The sequence below is a fragment of the Stegodyphus dumicola genome, chromosome 3 (assembly GCF_044657685.1).
Source record: "Stegodyphus dumicola isolate Sdum_Otavi_A_Nest chromosome 3, ASM4465768v1".
Classification (NCBI taxonomy): Eukaryota; Metazoa; Arthropoda; class Arachnida; order Araneae; family Eresidae; genus Stegodyphus; species Stegodyphus dumicola.
This window is the reverse complement of record NC_140770.1, coordinates 204,309,006-204,330,297: the sequence shown is the minus strand read 5'-3', so window position 1 is coordinate 204,330,297 and position 21,292 is coordinate 204,309,006. Positions and strand designations below refer to the sequence as shown.

The window sequence follows — 21,292 nt, the reverse complement described above, 5'->3', positions numbered from 1 at the left end:
GTTCCAGTCAGCAGGTCTCTCTATAGACAAGCAGCAGAGGGACAACATTCAGTCTTTTGTTATGAATCATGCTGATTATGATCTCACTTCTCATTTTAACCTATGCCGTTCGACATAAAATCTCCCTATAATTTGCTAAACCTCTAGACTTGCCAAGTATGTGACAAAATAAGGCATTAAAATAAATAAATGAAATAAAATAAATTAAAAAAACAGCATAAAGCTAACTATTAGTAAAATGTAAATGTCTCTTATCTGCTTTTAAATATGTCCAACTATTATAAGTGTAAAATATTTAATGCTACTTGATAAACTGCATGAAGTTTATTTTATTCTCAAACTTATTAATAATTATGTTAGTTAATTCATGTTTAGTAATAATGCATACTACTTAGGGATCTATTTTATTTTTAGAATGGTATTACAAAAGTGAAATTCAAGCATATAATAACATTTTTAATTAATTCAGTTCCCATTTGCTCATAGGTCCTTAATTTTTTTTCATTAATGGTCCTTAAAAGTACTTAATTTCCGTGCGCAGAAATGTGTATGAACGCTGTCTAAAGGGTATCAAAATTTACAAAAATAAAAGCTTAATATTTATTTGTTTACTTTATTAAACATTTCTTTCAGTGTAAGTTGTTTAAGTTGCTTCGTTTTTTGTGTTAAACGTGCATGCGTAAACATTAAATGTGCACACGTGTAACATTAAATGTGCATGCGTAAAGCATAAAAAGAAAGTTTCGGTCTTTGAGGTCCGGATTATAGATCATTCTGAATAATGGATGTCCGGATTGCAGACTTTGTACAGTATATGCATGTATGACTGTGTTCATGTATGCATGTGTAGGTATGTTTGTATGCGTACACACACACACACACATATATATATACACAAGTGCATACACACATTTCTGAATCTGTTCCTGATAATAGAAGAGTACCCAAAAAAAGAAAGTTACATTTAAGTAATCTAAGATAATGCACTGATCATCATTGATAATTAACTGTTTGATTACAGTAAGTTTAATTATGTGTATTTATGTATTGGCGAAAATATGAGTCTTTCCTAAACTTAGTTTTGATATATGTCATAATTTTATTCTGAAGTGTAATAAATAACTATTATTGTATAATAGTTATTATTTTCATTGTTATATTATAATCACAATGAATTCTAAAATAAGGATTATTATGATTATGCTGTAATGAATAATGATTATATATCTTTTTATCATTGAGCTTAAATGTATGTACATTAACCAGGGTTCGTAGGGTCCTTAAGAGTCCTTAACATGTTGACTGCCCAACATGAGATAACTCGTATTAGCGCTCTTCTTCAGGACGCCCAATATGAGTTATCTCATAGTTTCTTGACTTGCCACTTTTGCGCTGTTACGAGTTACTTGCTTAGCGCTTGTTTTAGCTGTACCGAGGCATCAATTCAAAACATGTCTATACGAATTAACTCGTAGTGGGCTTCTGCAAAGAGCTTTGTCTCACAAAAGCGGACTAAAATAATTCGTAGGACACTTTTTTTCTACAAAAAAAAAAAAAAAAAAAAAACTGTAAACTTTTTAATGATTGTTTTGAATCATACTTAGTATATTTACTAATATGATTAAATCAATTTGGCTTCTCAGACTGGAGTCCGAAAAGTGCCGTGGCAGTCAACATGTTAAAAGTCTTTAGTTTTTTGGAATCAATTTTTGGTCTTTAAAAGTCCTTAATTTTGACCAAATTCGGCTGGAGGTCCTTAATTTTAATCATCTGAAATTTCTGTCTGCTTTTACAACTGCCATTTTTAATGTGAATTAGTATTTTGGACTAGTATTTTTGGTGATTCATTGATAAATCTTTTGACTGGGTGGATAGGTTCATGGATCTTAATTTGTTCCTATTTCTAATATAATTGATGGGACACTCAAAGTTTCTGAGCATAAAGTGGAACAAAAACATTTCAAAATTATTTCATTTTTTCTAATGAGGAGTTCTTAGACAACTTTTCGCTTTTGGGAATGTCAGTTCTTTATTAAACGGACACCAAATTTGGTGATTTATCAACATTTTGCCAATTTTTAGATCAGTTTCTGTAAAAAAATTTTAATTTGGAAAATGGGAATTTTTCAATGATATATTTTTTTAAACATTATAACATTCATCAGTTTCTTTAAAATAATGCTAATATATTGAAATTATATTCAAGAAATAACATTAAAATGAAACATTTTTATTTTTCGCTATCATATTATAAAGTGACATTATTTTCCATTTTGGTAACTTATTATAGAGTATTTTTAATCTGAAAAATAAACAAGGTAATAAATAATTAAATTGCACTTTAGTGTAATTTACAAAACAATTCTTAGCAAAAGCAAAATAGCTATGTAATTAATTAAAAATGCCTTTGTTGTAATTTTTTCATGGTAAGAGTTTTCCCCATATATCTGTCTCAATACGCTTCACTCTTCTCTATAAAAATATTTTTACCCTTTTTCCTCTACAACATATTTCTGTTTTCTTGCTGTTACAGAATTGGTAGGGATATTTTTTTGTTAGGATTTTAGACATTGCAGCCTGGAAAGTTTAGAAGGATTTGAAGGCAACATGTATAGACCCATAAATCTAGAAGAGTCCAGAAAAATGCATTCATGGTATTAACATGTAATGGATGTATTTTACAGGAAGTTTGTGATGAACTTTTACATTTTGGATAATTTTTGGATGAACAATGAAAACATAATACAGTACAAAGTCCGTAATCCGGACTCGTTGGGACTTCGATTCCGGATTAGGGGTTTTTCCGGATTATAGATCATCAATTTAAATCTAGTAAGATGGCATGCAAAAATTACACAATTAAAAATATGAAATCGTAATTTATGAAATAAAGAGCAATTATGATCTAAAGGGTATCAAAATTTACAAGAAAAAAAGCTTAATATTTATTTGTTTACTTTATTAAACATTTCTTTCAGTGTAATTTGCTTAAGTTGCTTCGTTTTTTTCTGCTAATACTTTCTCTTTAATTCTATAAACAGACATAATTTCTTGTTCAGTTACAAAGTTCCACTGTTCGAGTCCTGTAATTGATTGCTGTGTCGAGAATACCGATTAACTTGTCAATCAAAATTTTTTCGTTTTTGTTTTGTCTCTGACACTTTCTTCACTATCGGAAACGTGCTTGAGTAAATGCTTTACATACATGCGTAGCGGACGTACGCATTAAATGTGCATGCGTAAGTTTTTGGCTTTAAGGTCCGGATTACAGACTTTGTACTTTATTTGGACGTTTTACTTCTGATACTAGAAGTGTGTTTATCTTCCCTTTGTTTTCTCTACTTTTCACGAGACACAAGCGTGGAAAATATCGAAAATGTTTCTAATCTTATCACATGGACAGGCATTTATAGAAAGTAATTTTTCTGTTAATCAAGAAATTGAAGACTGACAATTTAAAAGATTCATCTTATGTGTCTCAATGCATCATCAGTAGCGTAGCTAGGGTGGGGCAAGGGGGACATCTGTCGCCTGGTGCAGCATCCATGGGGTATGAAATTGATGTTACAAAATTTTAAAATGAAATGTTTTTCATTCTTGGCATACAGAAAGGAGATGCAAAATCTTTAGTTGTCTCTGGGTACTGAAAACCCTAGCTACGGCTCTGTGCAGGGCTGGCGTTACGCATTTTCCCACCTGATGCAATCTGTGTGGATCCGAAATTCTGCTGCCTAGTGCCTTTGTAAATTTTAATATTTTACCATTTCTAGAATTTGTTGTTCAGTGTGTCATTAAATTCTAAATTTCTGCTACACCAGCTCTGTAACCGGCCCTTACCATATATCATTTCATATTTATTCTGAATGTTCATATTACTGAATAAAATTGGCACCTTTTCCTATACATTCTAAATGCATTTAGTTTTTTAGAATAATAGAAATCTTTAATTAAATCAAAAAATTCTAAAATGAAGAGGAAACGTATTGAAGAATGAAACCAAACACGTAAGAAAGAAAATAATTCTTCAAAGATATGTACAGTTATTATTATATAAATTAGGAAGTTGCTTACAATTCCAGGCTTTGCTATACTTTTCATTTCCTCACCAGAATGAAAATCACTTAGACAGTTTTTAAACTAAGGTTTTGGGGTTGTAAGAATTTGTTGCAGAATTTGTTTCTGGCATCTGCTGGCATTAGTTTCTACCAGCAGTGGTAATTTGTAATTATTCATCTTTGCATTCTCGCTGCTGGTATTTGAATTTGTTACTCGATAACTATGTTATGACACGTTACTGAGCCAGCTTAGATTACAATTAAAATCTGTAGTCTTTGACTATTAGTCCACATTTTTAGTTTGACTGTTCCTGTTTAATTGGATCACCATAATCTGCAGTTGATTTTGTTAGCATAAGAACATGCCTTTTTTGTTTTGAAGATCTTTTTAAATAAAAGTTTATCTGACTTTATAGTTACTTTCAGACATAGTGATAATTTGCTTCACATCTGTCAGAGGTTTTGGACTATTTAGCTTTTATCAGATCAAATAAAACCTCATAGGTACATAATCAAGACATTGACAAGTTAGCAGATGAAACACGAGTGGGAATATTAGTTTGCATATTGACACAAATTTCTAATTGTTAGAAAAAATGCTTAACAAGAAGGAAATTGACATAAAATAGTCGGAATTTGTGTATAGGCTTTGTATTAAAAAGATGCACAAATATCGTTTAAGAATCGATGTCATAAAAAATTGCGTGTATTTTAAACTGTGACATGTTAATATATTGTGATTTTAATAGTGTTTTTTAACAAATAGTAAAAAAAAAATTAATAGTCGCCATGTAATCTATAATGACTAAGGGTATCTAACTAGCTAATAATTTTATAACTAACTGGGTACCCTTAAACGTTATCTCTTCATATTAAAGGGAGTTAACCTTTCATTAATCTTTACCGTGGTCACAAAATACAGCACAAAAATGTAAAAGTTACTGTAAAACTTAATTCTTTGCATCTAGTGAGACTTAAAATAATTCAAAACAACTTATCACCTCTGGTGCTTTAGTGTCTTCTGTAAGGAATCATGCTAATTATGATTTTACTTCTCATTTTTAACTTATACAGTTTGACATAAAATCGACCTGCTATTTACTAAACCTCTAAACTGAGCAATTACTTGACAAAATGAGACATGAAAGAAAAAAATTAACATAAAGATAACTGTTAGTGAAACGTAAGTAAAATGTCACTAATCTTCTTTCAACTGTGGTATCAACTTAACTATTTATAAGGGTGAAATATTTAAAGCTACCTGATAAATTTTATAAAGTTGATTTTATTCTCAAATTTGTTTTATAATTATGTTTATTACGTTATGTTCAATAATAATACATTCTGCTTGTGGATCTATTTAATTCTTAGGCTAGTATTACAAAAGTGAAGTTCAGGCATAGCTAATATCTTTAAATGAATTTATTCAGATCCTATTTGTTGATGTGTACTTAATATGTTTCATTAATGGTCCTTAAAAGTATTTGATTTCTATGTGCAGAAATGTGTACGAACCCTGTTAACTTAAAAACAAATTAATAATTACTTGGCTCATCAGTGGCCAGGTGGTAAAATCACTGAATGCTGGTAGTTCAGTCTGGGGTTTGAATCCTGGCAAATGGGCTGGTTGCCTGGGTGTTTTCGTAGTTTTCTTCAAGTGTAAGTGAGTGAACTTCAAGTGTAGTGTATGTGAACCAAATTCACTCACACACAGGCCTTCACAAAGGCATCCCTACCTTTACGCTAATAGCTCTTGTGTGCTTTACTGTAATCAAATAAACCAAACCTTAATAATTAGTTATAATAATTGTTCAATAATAAATAATCATTATAGTTATTTAATTCATTATAATAACTATATTATAATGAATAAATAATATATTTCTTTTTTATTATATTTATTTTTGCTGTAAAATCTTTATGAATTATTATGCTTTTAGGCCAAAAAAATATAGGAGGGGCAAAAAGAATGAAATAAATTTTTGTATACAATATCACAATATTGTCAAGTATCATGTGAAATAACTACGATCGGTGAAGATCTCGCTGAAATGAGGTAGAAACGTAATGACTTTTTTGGGGAGGTAACTACAACAAGAATATCCCTGCTAAAAATATAGATCCATTCTTTTTAGTGATCTTATTTTTAGAGGTAAACAATGAAATATGCACTGTTTACATAAAAACATAATATAATTGCATATTATAAAAACAAAAATACATTAATACATATTATAGAAAAAGATTTCAACATTTTTAGTTTTTGCAAACTGTTGCAATCCCGGAAATTTCACATTTATTTCTGTGAGCATGAAACAAAGATGCAAAAATCAACTGACAGCAAGATTACTCTATGATACAAGACTTTCTCTTATAAGGTAGGTATTTGGGCCAGCCATAGTTGTGTTTGCCATAATCAAATTATACTGTCTTTAGTTGCTTTTTTTGGGGGGGTATAGATGTAAAAAATTATTTATATATTTAAATATATATATATATATATATATATATATACATATATATATATACATATATATATATACATATATATATATACATATATATATATATATATATATGTGAACGAATTTTTTAAAAACTTTGGCATAGTTGAATTGTTAGAAGTACAATGTCAAGGATGCTTTTTTCTACTTTTGATAGATTTTCACTTTATTGAAATTATTAAAACCAGATATGGTAACTTTGCTTTTTCAGTACTTACAGTCCAATGCTAAAATAGCTATTCTACTATGCTAAAATAACTGTCCCTTTTGGGGGGGGGGGATGTTCTGAGTATCATATCGCCTTTTGCTATTTTAAACAAAATCTTGTAAGTTTTTCCATTTTGTTTAATTTTACATCTTTTGCGGAATTTTACTTTTATAGCGTGTTGAATTAAAATTTTTGCTATAATTTGATTAAAATAATAGGGTACTTTTCCTTTATGTCCTGTATGATCTTGCACTGTTAAATTTGATCTCATTCTAAAAGAAGGTAGAAAATGAACAGCTGTAGGAAATTAAAAACTTATAATTTAAAGGCAAAAATCAGCCTGTTTTGCTTTTTTATATTCTTAGTAGTAAAATATGCATTATAAAAAATTAATTTTTAATTTGTAATGTATATGATACAAGGGGTGATCAAATGAAAAGGTACGAAACGACACGGTGGGTACAAATGTAGACTTTATTCAAAATATACACCATAGGCCTGAGCACAACAATCCCACTGATGAACAAGCCGCAGGATTCCTTGTCCCAGAATTCCTGTGGCTGTGACGAGACCCAGTCCTTTACAGCGTCCTTGAGTATGTAGTCTGAGTTTAAGCGCTTCCTTTTTAGGTGTTTCTTCAGTGGACCAAACACGGGGAAATTGCAGAGCGACATGTGCGAACTGTAGGGCGGATGGTCCAGTGTCTCTCATTTGAACTTGGCCAGCTCCATGTGTGTCGCTCTGGAGACGTGGAGACGTGTGTTATCATGGAGCAGAAGTACACCCTTCGTGAGCAGCCCCGGTCTTTTTTTTTTTTTGATGGACCTGCCTAGGCGTCGGAGTGTCTCACAGTACCACATCGAAGTAAATGGTTTTTCTGTACTCGAGGAATTCCACATGTAGCGGACCTTGAACGTTGAAAAAGATGGTGAGCAACACTTTGCCTCTGATGACACGGCTTTGAACTTTTTAGGGGGAGGTGACAACGCATGCTTCCACTGCATGCTGTCCCGCTTTGTCTCTGGCTCGTAGTGACCAGGTCTCATCACCTGTGACGATCTGCTCCATGAAAGCGGGGTCTTCCTGATACCGAAACAGGTGTTACAGTGATCCATACGCAGTTCATTTTGCTGGTCAGTGAGCTGCTTCGGAACCCAAGCGGCACATATCGCAACTTGTCTTGAACAATTGTCCTCACGGTTCCATAGCTGACATCCTCCTTCACCGCCAACGTTCGCAATGTGACACGCCGATCACTTCTCACTAGGTCGTCCACCTTGTCGATAAGATTGCTCATGATGACAGTGTTTGCCTGGCCTGGTTTCGGGTCATCACCCACACTCTCACAGCCTGCACGAAAACGAGCACTCTATTTCCTGACAGATTTGTCAGAGACACAATTTTCCCCGTAAACTGTCACCATCTGTCAATGAATAGCTGCCGGTTTCTCACCTTCTGCTGTCAGAAATCGGATAACACCTCGCTGCTCCTCAGTCCTCGAATTTTGCAACGCGAACACCATCGTGTCCTTATAAGGACTGCTGCATCATTTCGACGTCGCTTTTGATAAGAGTTTCTGCTCTTTCCTGCGCATGCGGGCGCTCGCGCATGCTCCAATCCCAGTCGAAGACTCCAATCACATCCTGAGATGTCTCGCTATGTTCTCCAATAGTGGAATATGGAAATATTTAACTGTTACGTTTTTATGTCATTTCATACCTTTTCTTTTGATCACCCCTTGTACTAATGAAATTTTATTCTCCAGTTCAATCTTCTGCTCATAATTTGTTAAATGTGATGTGTTGAATTGTGAAACAGCATTTCTTTAAAGTTTGTTAAATATGATATCAGTTTGCTCTTTATTTCAGATTATCTTGTTATGACATACTTCTTTAAGGGAAACTGAAGTAGAAGCATAATTTTATTTTTGTGGAAGGATTACAAGGAATGATTATCATAGGTAAGTGATAATATAATTTTCTTAAAAGAAGTCATAACTTTTATTGTATTAGTATGATTATTATTTTTGTTTGGTGGTAAAATCAGTTTAAATACTCATTAAAGTCATATAAATCAAATTTGATTTCTTATGAGTTTTATTTACTAGTAATTTCAAATTAAATCTTTGCTTTTGGAGGTTGATGAAAATGCAAATTTAATAGGTATTTCTTATTACAGAATCCTGTTTAATAAATTTTCAGGTCTTAATTAAATTTGCATATTTAATATTAAAAGGAAAAAATGATTTGGAAAATAAACAGTTTATATTTTGAAAAAATATAGAAAATTTTATATTTTGAATAATTTTTTTAAAAAATTAGAATCTTAAAAATAAAAATCATTTGTTAACACAATGAATAAATAAAAACTTATTATAGTATTCAAAGTGCATTATATAACACTGTTCATGAAAATCGTACTTTCTCATTATCTGCAGTCCTACCAAAAAGTTGCAGACTAGAATTTGCAAACATGATTGTAACAAATTTTTCACCAAGCTTATGTGCAAAGGCAACAGACATTTTAAAAATGGCCCCACACTAAGAATTCCATGCAAGAACAATTAATCAATCAATAAAATTTAAAAAGCAGTAAACACCATCAATAAAATACTAGTATAAATAAAATACTTTACAGTAATCATAGAGTGTATGATATGCTTAATGTATGATTCACCGCTTAGTTATTTATTATTTAGATGTGGGGTGGTAAAACTGGTTGATGCTTCAATCATTTATTTTTCCTGTCATTTTATCACAGGATCCAATTAAAAAATAATGTTTTAGAGTTGCCATCTAAAAATGAATGAATACATAAATGTAGCACATTTCGTACTTCATGATTACATACATACTTTGATATTCTTCTGTTATTGGGACCGGTTTAAAAAATGTATGTATGTATTACATGTGTTTGTATGCATGTGTACACACACATTAATATATATATATACACAGCTATGCACACTGTTAAAAAAAAAAAAAATGGGACAGTACTATATCTCCCGTTCTACTGGGCCGATTGACAAAATTCAAACTGCGTTTTATGTTTCGAAAGTGCAACTTAGGATATATAGTAGATTTATATATAGCACTATTCTAACATAGGTATTTTGACACAAAATTGGACTTTTTCTGAAATAACATACTAATTTTTTTCCATATTTCGATTCTATGGCTCAAATTATGCCAGAATGTCAAGTTTTGTAAAAATCGCACGAGTAGTTTTTAAAATATTAGCTCTCAAAATTTTAGCTCCTCAATGTTAATTGAATTTGGCAAATATTTATTAATATCTCTTTTTTTTATTTTTCCTTTCTTATTTCGAAATTTAGGTTCATTCCAAATACAATTTACCCATTTTTTCTGTTTTATTTTTAAAATTTCTATTTTTAAATAATTTTTATAAATTTTTCGAAAACATTTTTAATTATAACTTATAAAATTTTTACCATCATCTTAAAGTAGGTGTATTTCTAAGCATACCTGCAAAAAATTAGACTTTTTTATTCAAAATTTTCTAAGATATACATAAATTTACATATTCACGTTTTGAAATTTGGCATCTTTTTTTGAGCGATAATAACGCCAAATGTGGTTTATGGATTTTTGCTACAGTGATTTGCCAAAGTTTTTTAACCTTAAATTTCAAATAAAATTTTATGGAGAATTAATTATACGAAATTTTTTCCCTCAATGATGCGTAATAAATATGTTAATACTATATGAAAAGCTATTTTTTTAAATTATACATGATATTATTCCAATTTTTAACTATTTTTTTAAATTTCTCTCTTCCCTTTTTAAAAAAATATTTGTAAGAGTAAATTTATATCTTCGGCGTTTTATCGTCTGCTACTTTACTTTAACTTCGTTTAAATCAAATTGTCTAAAACTGAGAACTTTCATTTGATGTTCATTTGAATTTTATGAAAATATTTTATGACATTTATTGCATAATTTATTTCTAAACAAGCTGTTGCTTATGAAGTGGCTGAAAGAGCGGCTGATACTATCATTCATATTTTTAAAACACAGATTATTTTTATTGAAACATAAGATTTAGAATAATCATTTTTACAAAAGTCAAATTATGATATAAACATACAACCGTCTAGAGACCGAATTAATGGAAGTTCAGTGGTTATGTAGAAATGATCTGCAGCTACTTAATGGTTGGATAAGTCAGCAGGTTCTGTGGACAAGTAAGAATAATTATATAAACAACACCCAACATTCTGGATTCAATTAACAACAAGGGTATGATGTTTATTAAATGAATTTAAGAAGTTTTTAAACATAAAAAATCAACTCCTTTTTATCCTAAAATGTATTTTTATGCATAGCATATTTTCATAATATCCTTAAAATTCTAATTTAGAATGTAATTGTCAAGAACTGAATTCTGATCATCAGTAATATAATAAGTAATTATTACGGTTATTAATAAATCCTTCTTGTAAAGTAATTGCAAATATTTCAAAAAACTTTCTGTCTGAATGCAAATATTTTTCTATCAAATATTTCTAATTTTATATTAATCAAGATTGCACACGATATTATTTATTTCCACTTCCATTCTTACCGTCAGCTCTAATAGAAGTTAAAAATCAATTATATTTAATTAAGGAATGACCATCTAAGTTTAGAAACAGCGTACCCTAACAGCAATTCAATTATTGGCGCCGTATCTTTCATGTTACTCCCGATTGGCAAGCTACATGATTTTTAATGAGTATTCGGGTTTTGCTAGTAACTTGGAAATCGCACTTAAACTAGGTTAGTTGGTTATTTGAACATAGAAAGAACATGGGAGCTATTTGGTTAAGATGCTTTCATAGAGAAGCTTTGTAAAGAGAACCTAGAAAACTACGGAAACCAACCATGCAGCCTGGGTTAGACTTCGCAACAAACAATTAGTATTTAACAATCTTCAAATGCTAGGCAACTGGTGAGGCTCCAATTAAATCTCCAATTTAATATTCTATTTATAAATATTTAAAATATTGTTGTATTCTTAGACACAAAAAGCAGAATTTAAGTTTTGTTAACTCGTTAGTAAACTACCAAGCCATAGTGCAAATGAATATTCAATTTATTTTACAATAATTTTATTCACTTAATATTCTTAGAATATGAGCTAAAGAAGGAATGTTCTCGGAAGATTAAAGAAACGTTTAAATCCGGTCATATTAGGTTTGTTTTACAAGCTCAGGATCAAAATGATTCTGCAATTGCCCGAGTAATTGACTTGTAAATGGCTGTGAATTAAGCAGATGACTTTTAATCTTTCATTATTCAGTCAGAAAACGTATTCCAAATCTTTTGTATTGCATGACAATGCATCTTTTCATTATTCAATAACCAATCGGAGAACGGCTTATGTTCCGAAAATAAGTATGTGTACTCAATCGTCCTGCATGTTCTTCAAATTGGTCTTCTTGTGATTTTTTTTCTTTCCCAAAAACTAAAGTTGCCTCTCAAAGGAAAGTTTTTTTATATTGAAGAGACAAAAGGAGTATGATATCTACTTTTAGAGGCATGTTGAAAACAGATCTCTACAAGCCTTCTTTTCCATTACATGTTGTGCATTCAGACAAAAAGTTGCATCAGCGTAAATTCTATAATCTATTTTTATTACATTCTGATTACTTTATTAACATACAGTGAATATATACTAAAACTTTTACTTCATCTTCAGTAATTCGGAATTTTTGACGGAAGTGTTGTCGAAAATAGGACTTGGAAGATAAGTCAAATTGATTATTTTGAAAATCCAATAAATTTAAGGTTGAAGTTTCAATATTTTATTTTCGGAGTGTGGGGAAATTGTTTCAGTTTTGGTCCATTATCCTAAGTATATTTGCTTTGATTCTTTATTTTTTCCATAAAAGCGAAAATCTTACGCATGCTATACATATAAAGCATAGCTTCAAATTAAAATTTAATAATATACAGGGTGGTTATAATTAAAGTTCAACTTTGAAACGGTCATAAAAGAAAAACTACTGGATTAAATGTTATCAAACTTGGTAAGCATTTAAAGGAGGTCATGGGAACTTATTTTCCACGAAAAAAAGAAAGTTTGAAACCTCACCAGGAGGGAAATGGCACTGTATGCAATATTGTTAAATGAAATATAGGTCAAAATCTAACTTTTGTTACACGGGTCTAATGTAACATTTGTCTCTAATGTAACATTTGTTACACGGGTTTAATATGTTGTATACCCTTTAAGAAACTTTGAAGTAAGCAAATTACCATTTAAAGGCGTTAAATTCGATAAAAGTCGAGTTCGCCATCCATGTAAGGGAGAAATTCTTCCGTGAAAACCACGAATTAGCGATTAGAAAATGTGAGATCGCAAATGTGCGAGTGGCACAAGTGTGTACAATCTGGAAATCGTTTTCTTACAGATCGCTAATTTGTACTTTTTGAAGCCTGAATTCGGCCCTAAAACATGAAGATACTGATTCAAAATGCTTTTAGTCGATCTGGGCCAAAGAAATCCCTCATGTTATCTACCTAGTTCCATTGCATTCTCCTACTGCATTCGATTGCATAGCAGTCATTCCACATCGTTTGGTGTAGAATGACAGCTAGTTTCATAACTGAATCATTTTTCTCCGAAGAGCATTCGACAGCTGGACCACTGTGATTGCAGCTCGCTTAGAGTCAATGTTAAAATGTTTTGTTATACATGAACTGCAGTAACGGGGTATTTTAGATACTACGATTTTTATGCAGGGCTGTGCCCCACCTCACATGTGTCGCAGAGTTACTTAGGCAAAATTTCATGAATGATTGTCCTATAGGCCATTCCCCACACCAGACCTCAACCTCTGTGACTTTTGGCTATGGCGTTACCTCAAAAGCACTGTTTATGGTGATAATCTAAACAAATTGGCAGAAATGAAAAATTTGATGCACCGACATGCCTGTAACATTCCTCCTGATATGCTAAGAGCTGCTATGAGAATGCAGTAACAGGATTTAACTTGCTTTCGGAAAATGCTGGACGCTACTTTGAACATGCTTTGTAACAGGTATCGGAAACAATTAAACACATTTTAAACCGATGTGTTCACGTCTTATTTCATTTAACAATATTGCATACAGCACCATTTTCCCCCTGGTGGTGAGTTTTTAAACTCTTTTTTTTTTTTTTTTTTTTTTTTTTTCCCCCGCGGAAAATAAATTCTCATAACTTCCTCTACACTATTCCCAAGCTCGATAACCATTTGGTCCGGTAGTTTTCCTTTTATGACCATTTCAAAAAGGGACTTTAATTATAACCACCATGTAAATTAAACTTTAAAAGTTTGACAATTTGGTTCAAGTCCCAGCTTTAAAAATATATATATAAATATAAATTTTTATATTAATCCTCTTAGAAAGAATTTTTTAAGAAGCTAATTTTTCTCTCGCGTCATAGATTGTATAAAAAACATGATCTTTAAAATGATTTAGATTGTTTCAGCCGATATAAGAATCGGGTTATTCAGTGGTACAGAATAAAAACTGCTGGACTGTTTTATTTCTTTGTCATTTAGCAAAAAATCTTTTAATTAAAATATTTATCCTTTGGACTTTGCTTTAAACTTTATTTATAGTTAAAATGACTAGAAAATGAAAAGCTGTCTTCAGCTGAAACACAATTCATGTAATTGATATTTTAAAAAAAATTGACAAGAATGCAAAATTTATGGAAGTCTAGCAAATGAAAAAATCTTAATTTTCTTGTGTGAGCACTGAAAATAACTGTAGAAGGAAAGAAGAAAATTAGGGAGAAAAGTAAGCAAAAATTTTCAGGGAAATTTGTCTGTCAGACATACCAAGATGTTTCAAAAAGTTGGATGCTTTTGAATATACTCTCAGGATACTTCAAAGAATTTAGGTGTTCAAAGAGAAAACACTTTGATGTGTACACCAGCAAATACCATCATTTGAGCTTGTGTTAATAGAAAAGACAAAAACGATACCATTGCAGATTAAAGCGAAGAGCGACTGGCTTTAGACTATATGGTTGTATAAATTTAAATTACGTTATAGAACATCATATCATATCATAAACAGAGAATTCCATGATTTCTCTGTCGAATTATTTGAAGATTCAGGAGTTTATCCAGTGATGTATGTGGATGTCACCTTAAGATGCTTTTTTTCCCTCCTGATGAAACAGCGGCCGAGCGGTAAAGCCGCTGAACACTTGTAGTTCAGTCCGAGGTTCGAATCCCGTGAACGGGCTGGCTGCATGGGAGTTTTCATGGTTTTCCCCATGTGTAACGTGTATACGAGCCAATTTCCCTTAGAAAGTCCTCCACAAAGGCATCCCTTCCCTTAGGCAGATAGCCCTAGTGTGCTTTGTCATAATTAAATAAACTAAAACCTCTTGATGAAACCAGTCTTTCCTTTCATCTCATACCTTCAAAATGCTTAGCCTCTAAAGACTGATAAAGGTTCTGACTAAATACTGATGAAATGGATTGAATTGGATTATTAAGTTACGGCAAACCAGGGCTATCTGCCTAAAAGGAAGGATGCCGTCGTGAAGAGCTTTCTAAGGGAAACCAGCTGGCATACATGTTACACATGAGAAAATCCAGGAAAACGCCCATGCTGTCAGCCCGTTTACAGGGATTCGAACCCCGGACTGAACTACCAGTGTTCAGCAACTTTACTGCTTGACCATTTGTGGGCCTTTATGAAAAGGTAGGCGATAACTTTATTTAAAATGATTATCAAATCAAGATGTTTCAAAAAGTTGGATGCTTTTTAATATACTTGCAGAATGCTTAAAGAAATAGAGCAAGAATGAAGCAGAATGTCTGAAGAAAAAGAGAAGAAAAAATAATATTTTGCGCAAAATTTAGTATTTATATTTTTTTAAATTTAAAACTTTTTAATCTTATGATATTTGATTCTTGCAATTTCAAAAATAAAATATTTGTCTAAAGTATGAATAACATTTTAAGAAACCAAATGTAGGATAAAATTGTGTAAAGCAATGGGCACAATGATAAAACTGTTTAAAGTGTATGCAAGTCATCTTAAGTTAAAATGTTGATTATACATCTCTCTTATTCATATATATCTTTTCTGAATGGAACATTGAAAGGCATGTTAACTGTGCTTTACTGTAATTTCTCTTTTAATATATGCAGTTTTCAAACGCATTGTAGTCTGGGTTACGAAGTATTCTTCTGAAAGAAACGCAATTCAAATAAATAAAATCAAATTCTGAAAATTTTTTATTAATAAATATATTTAAAATGCTCACTTCGAATGAATAAATAGAAAATTTTAAAATAATTATCTGAAGAGACAATACAACACTAACAATTAAAATAAAAGTCTAAAAATTTAAAAATTACCTAAAATAGTAACTATGACTAAAAATATAGCATAAAGAAAACTATTTGGAAAAAAAAAAAAAAAAAAAATTAAATAAACGATGCACCTTTGATTGAAATTATGCAGTTTGAATGAGTAAATAGAAATTTTAAAAACAGTTATTCGAAAGAAACCATGTAACTTAAACAATTAAAATGAAATTCGAAAAAAAAAAATTGTTTAAAATTATTAACAATTAAAATTAAAAATATAAGATAAAGAACATTATTTGAAAGAAGGAACAATTGAGTCTTTTTTTCCCCTCTCACGTACTATGTAAAAATGGAAATGAAAATAGGTTGCCTCATATTAAGAAGTTCAAACAAGGGAACTAATTTTGGCGCAAACTGGATAAAAAGCGCCAACATAAATTGTTGAATTTCTCCGTAAATTTCGAATCGAAATATAGAAAAAAAATTGGTATGTTATTTCAGAAAAAGTCCGATTTTGTGTTAAAATTGTGCTATATATAAATCTAATATATATCCTAAGTCGTGCTTTCGAGACATGAAGAATGCAATTTGAATTTCGTTAATCAGCCCAGTAGAACGGGAGATATAGAACTGTCCCATTTTTTTTTAGCAGTGTACATATATACATGCAGATATAAACACATCCATATACATGTATATGTACGTACATGCATATACGTACATATATGTGGCTGGTCTCGATAATAGAAGAGTACCCATACTTTTTTTAAGAAATCCTCATTTTTTGTGCTTTTGTTGTCTCCATGTGCACATCAATCTGTTTTCTCTTTAAAAAAAAGTTCTGAGAATTCTGTAAAACAACAACAACTTTGGCATACAACTTTGGTTTACAATGACATCGTGGATTATCAGTTCTGTTGACATACAGCTTTGCCTCATGAATACTTTTTCATGACTGACCTGTGGAATTGCAGATAGTTAGAAAGTACCTTCTTTTCTTTTTTCATTCCTTTGGGTTCTCTTAGAAGAAGCATTTGAGAGAATCTTATGTCAGCTTACAACACAGAACTATCAATTAAATTGAAAGATAAACACTGGAATATATCAGGAGTATCGAGAATGATTGGAATGAGATCAGTCAAAGGCTACATAGAGACTTTGTTGCTAAGCCAGGATGGGTACAGTGCAAAACTGCTTAGCCAAACATCTCAGCAGAACATGCATATTGACTAATATCAAATACCCTATTTCTAAAACTGACACTCTGAATAAGCAGCACTTGCTAGTCTGTCTGGACCTTGACCCTAAATAGTGGCGATGTTCTTTTTTTGTAGTGGATGGTCAGGGATCTTATATCCTGAGCCCTGAGCATGTGGTTGCTTTCCCTCTAATTACTGTAGATTTTAATTGTGAAATTTTTATGTCTTAAATTTTTGGTATGGTAAAGACATGAATTTTTGTGCTGTAATTTTGAAGTGTTTTTAATATTTGGTGATGTAATTTTGAAAGAAATTATTAAGAAATTATGGTTACTTGTGGATCCTTCTTGTATATATGCACTTATTGTGTATCTCTACATATAATAAAAGAAAGAGTCTGTGTGTGTGTGTCTTTTGTTTGTGCTGCACGTAAGCTAATAGACCCACGGCTACGAAATTTGGTACATAGATGCATCTAGAAGAGAGCCAGTGCACCTCAAAGCGATTTTTTTCAAAATTCGAATTAGAATTTTTTTTATTTTATGTTTTGTGACGAAATTGTGTCATTTTGAGACATAATGTGCTATAGGAAAGCGAGATTTTACTCTGCACACTCCATTTTCACATCGTCTCATGAAATGTAGGCACTTAGCTATTTTACGAATTTAAAATAAATTTCGTGTTTCAGAATTTAAAATAAATTTCGTGTTTCGATAAATCGATTAAATGCGAATTTATTTAACAAAGTGAACTTAACACCTTTTCAACGGGATTTTTTACTAAAAAAGTTTATGTTTAAAAATTTACAGTTTATTTTTCTTTGATTTTTGGACACATTAAACTTTCATTCTTGCGACTGCTTTTACAAAAAGAATTTTGGAAAAATGATAAAATTTTGTATTTTAAAAATGTTTTTTAAATGAAGCTTCCGAGTACACTTCTCACATCTTTAGAAATGTGATTTTTCAACAATTTTCCTTTCTTATTAATGTTGATAGATTTTTTGATGAAATCACATCATTTTGAATAGTTTCATTCTTTTAGAAACATAGGTTTGGCAACAATTTTTCATTGTATTTCTTATGTCACTGTTTTTAAGAGATTGGCATATTTCATAGTCATTTTTTTATATATATAATAAATTTTTATTGATTTTTTATTTATTTATTTATTTATTTATTTTTTATATGAAGTTGTTCTGCAGAGTAAAATTGTGCACGGAATTTTTTGTTTTTTGAGTTTCTTTCATGTTATTTTTTGCTTATTTCACTGTTTGTAAGATATTGAAAAGTTTTGCATGATTTTTTTTCTTCAACGGAAAGTTGGTTAATTTTTTTATTAGGATAATTAATATTTGTATTAAGGGATATTGCTCATTTCATTGTAACTTTTTTCTTTTGAAAATATAAGATAAAATATCATTAATTATACTTTGCTTTTTAGAATTTTTTGTTTTTTGTATTCTTTTATGTTATTTATTGCTCATTTCCCTGTTTTTAAGATATTGAAAAGTTTTGAGTGATTTTTTTTAGGAAACAAAGTTTTTAACCTCCTTTATACCATTTGAGTTCTTAAGATTTTGCAAAGGGAAGTTGGTTAATTTATTTATTAGGATAATTAATATTTGTATTAAGTGATATTGCTTATTTCATTGTAATTTTGTTATACGTAATAACTTTTTTTTTATGAAGTTTTTCTGCAGAGTAAAATTCTACGCAGTTTTTAAATTTAACTTTTGGTGTTCCCTTCAGCCATTTTTCTGGTATATTTAAAAGCCAGACGAAGGCTGGCAGCGAAGCTGCTAGGATATATATACAGCCAAAAGTCGTTAATTCGGACACCCATAATCCGGACCTCAAAACTAAAAACTTTCTGTGCATGTGCTGCATTGACACATGCGCATAGGCATTTACGCGTGCTCGTAAGACCTTTACGACTGCGCATATGTGTGTGCGCAAGTGCAGAATACGTTTTCGCGTGCGCGTTTTATGTATAACGAACGGTATAAGCTAAAATTATCTAATTATCTATTTCAGTTAATGTTGATGATTGCGTTGTTCCTTAATCTTCGAATTGGATCCGGCTTATTATTTTTTGCAGACTGTAAGAGCAATTTTATAAAAGTAAACTTGAACTTTCGATTATGTCAAATAGAATTTCCGATGCTGGAGCTCCCAAAGGATCTACAAAACGAAGGTATGTTTTGATGTCCATCAAACAAAAAGTGGAATTGCTGCAAAAAATTTATAAAGATATGAAGAAGGTGACAGAGAGGTTAGACATAATTGTTCTTTATTTCATAAATTACGGTTTCATATTTTTAATTTTAGAATTTCTGCATGCCATTTTACGAGATTTAAACTGATGATCTATAATCTGGAAAAATCAATAATCCGGAATCGCCGAACTCCAGACGAGTCCGGATTAACGACTTTTGACTGTATATATATATATGTGTGTGTGTATGCTTCTAATGAATGAATACAAAATTAAAAGAAATTCCAAACCTAATAATAAACTAATAGCAGCAACAAGTGTTGGCAATATTGAATGTAAATTAAAACATATAAAATCCATTGCATATAAGTTTGGAACAAACCATATGCAGTAATGAAAAAACAGAATCACAGTGACAAATTTTATGAAAAATGTAATAATAGTTTAAACCAAAAATTTAAAAAAGTAATTTTCCTTTTTCTTTTATTTTCTTTTACTTAGCAAACTACTAAAGCAAATAATAACTTTAGCATTATATGAAAACGATTCTATGCAACAATTATTAATAAAGAACTTTTCAACGTAACTACTTATCAATTAGCAAACAATACAAAAACATATTTAATTAACAGAATTAAAACTTTTCATAAAAAACTAAATAGCTCTTTAAATCCAAAATACAACAGATATACTAACCTACATGCACTTCTCAAATTCCATAAAACATCATTAAAATTCAGATTCATAGCAAACAAAACTAATAACTACAATAAAAATGTAGACTATTATTTTACAATTCAGCTTAAAAAAGTTAGTATAATTATTTTCAACGATTGAAACACTAATCATAACTATTGCTGGATCATCCATAATAACTCTCCTGTCATTAATGCCATTCAAATAATCGGCATACAAAACATTAACTCGAAGAATAATTTCCTAAACAAAGATCAAAGAGAATAATTTATTAAAAAAATAAAGAATAAATGAATAGATTAAAAAAAATAAAGTGCATGTAAGAAGAAAGGAATTTGAATGGAAAATTATTACAATAATTTTTAAGATATCACAAGTAAATGGAACAAAACATATTCTGACTAGCAAATAAATTTAATATTATCATAAAAAAAACATTTAATTTTTGCTATTCTGAGAACCTCTTTTTTTTTTTTTTCTTAAAGTATCTTGAGCTGCAAAAGAATTTCTTTATTATATTTATTTTAAGAAAATTTTATTTCTGTCAGTTTAAAGATATAAAAAAATATGATGATTTATTTCAACATACACAGAGTTTTTGTATTTTATTTTAACTGCTAGGCCTCAAGGTCTGTCGGATGTCAGAATATTTTGTAGAAGGGAATCCATCTTATTGGCTGCAAATTTTTTATTATCAATATTGGAACAAAGTTCAGTCATTTATCATTTCAGTGCATTAGTACTTAACTTGATTTCACCCTTGTTTTCACTTTTCAGTTTGACGTCAAGAGTTGCTATGAAGAAATTTTAACCATTTTGTTATATTTTACAATTATGTTCAGTTAGTATATCATTATGTAGGAAATAGCTGTTTCTTTGTAAACTGTCTGGATTATTTTGCTGTTTGATATGCAGAATGTTTTGCTTTTAAAGCTACATAAAACAGAGAAGAAAAAAGATGGTTTTGACTAAAACATTAAAATTAAAAAACATAAATATAGATCTATATCAAATTACTTACTCACTGTATAAAGTAATTTTTTTTAACTTCTTACTAGTAATGGATCTAATGTATTAAATTGTGAAAT

At 30.4% G+C, this 21,292-nt stretch overlaps 1 protein-coding gene across 6 annotated transcripts in view; it reads left to right on the top strand.

The window, feature by feature from the left end:
- The window catches only part of Hr96 (Nuclear hormone receptor HR96), a 58,829-nt gene that overhangs the window by 12,474 nt on the left and 25,063 nt on the right, over nucleotides 1–21,292 (top strand). For 3 of the 6 annotated variants that reach the window (XM_085813782.1, XM_085813784.1, XM_085813783.1), the window contains exon 2: nucleotides 8,636–8,727. The gene's annotated coding sequence lies outside the window, so the exon portion shown is untranslated. Of the gene's footprint in view, nucleotides 1–8,635; nucleotides 8,728–19,445; nucleotides 19,566–20,972; nucleotides 21,238–21,292 lie in introns of those variants that run through there. The other 3 variants (XM_085813787.1, XM_085813785.1, XM_085813786.1) reach the window with 2 other exon arrangements.